The sequence below is a fragment of the Tamandua tetradactyla genome, chromosome 18 (assembly GCF_023851605.1).
Source record: "Tamandua tetradactyla isolate mTamTet1 chromosome 18, mTamTet1.pri, whole genome shotgun sequence".
In the NCBI taxonomy this organism is placed as follows: Eukaryota; Metazoa; Chordata; class Mammalia; order Pilosa; family Myrmecophagidae; genus Tamandua; species Tamandua tetradactyla.
In genome coordinates this window covers 60934302-60940084 of record NC_135344.1, presented here as the reverse complement: position 1 = coordinate 60940084, position 5783 = coordinate 60934302, and the positions used below count along the sequence as shown (strand labels likewise).

Sequence of the window (5783 nt, the reverse complement as noted above, 5' to 3'; positions counted from 1 at the left end):
TAACAGGACGACAAGTAAATTCATATATACATTAAAGTTTGAGAAATACTAACCATTCCTCCCATTTTACAAAGGAGGAAAACCGAGCCCCAAAGGGTTAAATCCTTTAGGCAATATCACACAGCTGGCAAAGGTGAGGACTAGGTGAATGGAAGAACTGGATTCAAACCCAAGATGCCCAAAACTTGGACTGATGTTCTTTCTGTTATACCATGTTGTGAAGCTTTGGATTTGCTGGACCCTCCTTTCTTTGATTTCCCTCTTCCCACCTCTAAGTGTTTTTCACCCATAGAGTACCTAAAGCTTGGTAATGCACAAATGCCATGCCATTCCTTAAGGAAATTTAGAGTTGGCAGAAGGAGGCTTAGAATTAGAGTGCCTGAAAGCCAGTAGTAACTGGCCCCAGAGCTCTCCAAGGACAGTGGTCCAGTACAAGATTCCATGATCTGCACTGCAGCCTTGAATAGAAACCAGAGTGCTGGTATCCAATGCAGTGAGAATTTATTTCCTAGTTATCAAAGCAAACCAGAGGTTATCAGTAGGTCGGACATTTAAAGATTAAGTACAGCTGATCGCACTCAACTCTTATGCAGGTAGCTTAACTTCAGTGGTTCTGGTCTCTCTCTGAAGGGAAAATGGAGGTGTTTATGATGCTGTATCATAATGGATTCCAGGTGCACCAGCTTCATGGCTGAGTCAGACCCTCTCTTCTTTGATTTACATGGCAGGATCCAGGCCATCCCTAAATTGAAAAGATACAGTAATGAGCAAATGCAGAAAAAGAAAAGAGAAATAAAAGAACTGAGGGAAAACCTGGAGTGCTTTTCCAAGTCCAAAGTGAGCTATGGCTGCCCTTTCTGCCTCAGAAGGTATGATCATAAATTACTAGTTAATGTTTAGCACCGGGGCTCTGACTCCTGATATATTACAGAAGACAATATGCCTCCAAGCAGAAAACACTGTAATTGGGAAGCAATAACATCTGTGTCAGTCATGGGACTTCTCTTAAAGTGAACTGAGAAGTTACAGACTGGGCTGCAGATGCGTAATAATAATAATATGTGCATTTTTAGCTAAAAAAAAATATGTCATCAAGATATGGACCTCTTTAAATGCTTTGGTGTCATGATAGCCTGAAGAGTATCAGTAGGACCCCCTGAATTCTATTTTATCATTAATGCCACGTTAGCAAACACCCCATGGAAATTAAAGTTTATAAGGCAAAAAGTCTGCAGAAGACAGAGTATGGGCTTAGATATGGGGCACAGATTCTAGGCCATTGCAGTGATGGCTGTATTGAGCAGGTCACCTAATTCTCTAAGCCTCCTATTCTGGCAAGGCCAAAAAGTCCATATGTGATAAAGCTGGGACTCAAACCCAGATCTACTGACTATAAATCCTATCATCTTCCCAGGGCATCGCTGTTTTTTATGATATTGATATTTAAGTAATAAAAGGAGTAGATGCTCAGTTGTTCTGGAAACTGAAAATGTGTGAGAGGGACTTTTGTTGCTGGAAAGAAGTTCTTAAAATCATCTATTAAAAAATTCTCCATGAGCATGGTACTCATTATAAATCCAAACCATTTGCAAGTATTCAGCCAGAGGCTGGATGGCCACCAGTCCAGAGTAGTCTAGGGAGATCTCATTTGTGTCAAAAATATTTTTAGATGGCTTCTGAAATAGTCCCAATTCTGAAGATTGATGATTCATTACAGCACAGGCCTACTGGAACTTCAAGCACTCTTTTTCTTTGTAGGGTGACCAACCATTCTATTTGCCCAGGACTTTCCCCATTTTTGGCACTGAAAGTCCCATTTCCAGAACTTAATCCCAGGCAAACACAAATAGTCAATCTACCTCTTAGTACCATTATGTCTCTCTTTGCTCCTTGTCTAAACCAGCACAGTGCCTGCAATGACATCCCCTCCACTCACAGAAAAGACTAAACATAACACTATAATAAATGAAGGTAACTCCTACCTTCATTCCAGCTTCATGCTCAGGTACCTGCACAAATACCTGAGTTTAACTCTCTGACTAGACCTCTTGGAGTATTGTTCCAAGTGGGGCACCTGCTTAGCTTCACCATCAGACACACTCTTTCAGGTCTTCTTGCCCCATACTTCCCCTACTTACTTCCCCTAGGCCCAGTTTGCTTGGTTCACATGCTGGGCTCCATCTAGAAGGGATAACTGGGTTACCTTTATGCCATTGCTGCAGCATAGTCTTGTAACCAGTGCATACAAAATGATCACATCGATTTTTCACCCATCTACCATGTCAGTGCTATATTCATTGTCAGAATTCTTTAAAAAGCTGGTTGTTTGCAGACATGAGCTTTCCAAGGGCTCTACTATGCTGATTTTATAAGCTCATTTGTTTTCTTGTTTGCTGACTAGTGTTGCCTTTAGCCATTCTAAATATCCTCCTGTGGTATGTAAAAATGCATTCACTTGTTAACTATAAATGAATCATATTTATGAAAAATATATATATTTTAGCATAACATGACTTATTCCAAAAGCCAAGAGAATATGAAGTATGGAAGATTGGAAAGGCCCAAATTTTGCTTTTAGTTGGATTTGAAGCCTGCTGGTTTACTGTAAATTACTCTAGAGGTTGTTGTTTGGTTTTGTTTTTGCATTTACCTCAAGGGATGCTGTGAAGATTAAACTATATAGAGTAGATCAACATTTAGCACAGAACCTGAAACCATATGTCCAAAATATGTCCTCTTCCTCTCCAACGTTAGTGATATTCCTAGAAAAATCCTTTTTAATTAATTTATATTTTACCCCATATCAAAAAGGATCTGGGGCAGAGATCTAGAAAGAGGGACAGTGGCCTCAGGCCCCTACTTTGGAGCACCTAACACTGCTGGCCCAGTAGAGATTAAGTGGAGAGGTTGAGGGGAAGATTCTAAGGTGTCTCCAGTTAACAAAATGGTACCAGTGCTGTGAGATTCTGATCCCTATATTTGACCACAAAAGCACTGGAACAAATGTCTACCTGAGGCAGAAACATCTCATTCCCTACCTAATGTGCATTCCCCATTTCTTCTTTCCTAACAGAATACTGTTTTATTCTAGGCATCCATTCATCTCCCTTGCAACTAGGGGTAGCCAGTGAGATGTAAGTGAAAGTTCATAAAAGGTTCTAATCAACTGGGAGGGTCAACTCTGGGACCTTTCGCCCTTCCTCCTTCTTCCTTCTTCCTGCTTAGAATGTGTCAGTTTGTCAGATTTAGCAAATAAAAATACAGGATGCCTAGTTAAATTTGAATTTCAGATAACAAGTGCTTTTTAGTATAAGTATGTCCTATGCAATGTTTGGGACATACTTGTACTGAAAAATTATTTGTTGTTTATCTAAAATTCAAAGTTAACTAGATATCCTATATCCTCTCGGAGCCTTGAGAACATGAACATGAACACTGAAGTACCAGCAGCCATCAAGGACCACACCGAAAACTTAATAGTGAAAAGTTACATAGCAGGGATGTCACATAGCAGGGATGTCACATACCAAGGATGATAGAGAGGAAATATAGAAGACTCTGGGTTACTGTTGTCTACAGAGTGCCATACTAACCTTGACTAACTTTCTCTGATTTTTTTTACATGAAATAAATAAACCATACCTTGTTTGAGATACTATTACTGGGAGCTTGTAACATGTAGCTAAAGTCATCCTAAATGATAAACTACCATTTCCACATTCCTTTACCTCTGTTCCTCTCCACCCTCTTTTGTGCTTTTTTTCCTCCCCCCAGAGCCCATCATGTACATTTTAGCCTGATTTTATTCATTTACAAGGATGGATGGGAAGAGTAAATCCCACACAATAATTTGCCTTTTCCTTAACCTTCAGAAACAACTCAAACAAAGGGAGAAAGAAGTACAGCCTGAGATCCTCTAGAAAAAGAATGCTTGTGGGTCTCCTACAAGACCACCAAGCAATAAGGAGATTTCCCTCAAAGGGCCACAATGATTATATTATCTGACATGGAAAGGTTTGTTTTATGGAAGGTGTGTTGACAGGCATAGGAGAAATGAAACAAAGATAGGAACCACCAATAAAATTCTAAAAAGAATGAGATAAATCAGAAAAACTCTCCAATCCTATCTCTGATTCTATGGCACTGTGGATAGTGCCATAAAAGTAATAATGACAATTATATTTATTTTTGAGCACTTAACTGTCAGAACTGTACTCAGCATCTTATACATTTCTGTATCGATTACGTTATTTAATACTCAGGCTGATTCTCTGAAGTTGATACTATTAGTAATTTTACATTTCATGTAAGGAAATCAAGGCTCAGAGAGAAAAAGTAAGTTATTCCAAATCAAAAAGCTTGCAAGATGTGCAACAGGAGTTTGAACACAGGGTTTTCTGGCCCAAAGCACAGATTTCAAGCTCTTAATCACAATATGTACTGCTTTCATTTTATCTGATGATTTGACAGTTCAAAAAGCATTTCAAAACTCGATTCAGCACATACACACTTACACTATATATATATATATGTATATAATTCCTGAAGTAGGAAAAAAAATTGTAGAACTTCACAGGCAAAAGGATAAAGCACATGTTAAATGAATTGGAGTCACACTTCCCAGCAGCCTGCACTTAAGCACTGAAGATGAAAGGATACTCTGCCTGGACCTACCTTCCTTCTAAAAATAGCTAAAAGCGCAATATAAAACATCAGATTCTTATTAGATTGGTTGTTATTCAGAACCTCTCTTGATGAGTGGGGAAACTGATGTACAGAAGACAGGGTAACTTAGGAAAGAATTAGAACTAAAGGGGAAAAAATTACACCTAGAGAAGAATTAAAGCTCAACCTAAAATTACCTGAGAATCACATGTCTAATTTTCTCTAGCAACTCACTTATTCCATAAGAAAATTTCAATTTTTAGGTCTCTTAAAACTATGGATTGATCAGACAAACCCACAACACAGACTCACACTGCTGTAACTTTGCTTTAGTGTTCTCTGAAAACATACACCAAATTTAAGCCTTGGAGCCACAGATACATGAAGGTGTAATAGGATGAAGAGCTCCCCTTTGAAGATTGCTGAATCACAGGAAAAGCACAAACCAAGCAGGAAAAATGTGCCTTGCACTTTTCCACGTAATTCACCTAGTGAAATTGGGGGTGGTAAGGTTTTCATGAATAGGGCACCCAAGGAGAATAGCTAATAACAGACTGATCCAGAATTGAGAAAGAATAGCATGGCATCTTGCCCCAGTCATGAATAGATGACATAACAAAGAGAGAGGAAAAAGAAACAAGGAACCCAGGAGTAATGGGGAGACCACGGCTCACCAGCCAGGCGTCTGGTAAGCACAGAGTGTGGGAACTTTTCCTTACCACTGAGACACATTGTTGTCCAACAATGGCACAGTCGCTGACGTTGCAGTCTCTGTTTCAGTGAAGAAACCAGCAGAGGTGTTCAGCTCCTTCTTTCTCCTTTGGGAAATCCTGAAAAGTGCCAGCCAGTTTACATGATCGTTAGAGAAGTAAAGTAAAAGCACACAGTGAGCATGTATTTACAAAGGGCAGGGAATGGGTTTAACAGAATTCTCAGAGCCTTGCTACAGTATCGTGTAAGAAAATTTGCTCTGGATTGGGAAACTAGAGGATAGCTGTGGAGTCCCAGCTCAGCCACCAACTTAACAAGAGACTTTGGCAAGTAACCTTACCTCTCTAGTCCTCAGTATCTTCACCTATAAAGCCAGAAGGTGATATTGCTAGGTTAATCCATTTATT

At 39.4% G+C, this 5783-nt stretch overlaps 1 long non-coding RNA gene across 2 annotated transcripts; it reads right to left on the bottom strand.

Annotated features, from left to right (window-relative positions):
* Window positions 1–490: 490 nt before the first annotated feature.
* On the bottom strand, window positions 491–5380 carry LOC143662673 (uncharacterized). Of its 2 annotated transcripts, none has more exons than XR_013165533.1 (3): window positions 5340–5380; window positions 1983–2181; window positions 491–742 (listed from the first exon to the last, which is right to left on the bottom strand). It is a non-coding gene; the product is annotated as an uncharacterized LOC143662673 (long non-coding RNA). The 2 variants fall into 2 exon arrangements; XR_013165532.1 differs by lacking the exon at window positions 5340–5380 and adding an exon at window positions 4978–5329.
* Between the last annotated feature and the right edge of the window lie 403 nt (window positions 5381–5783).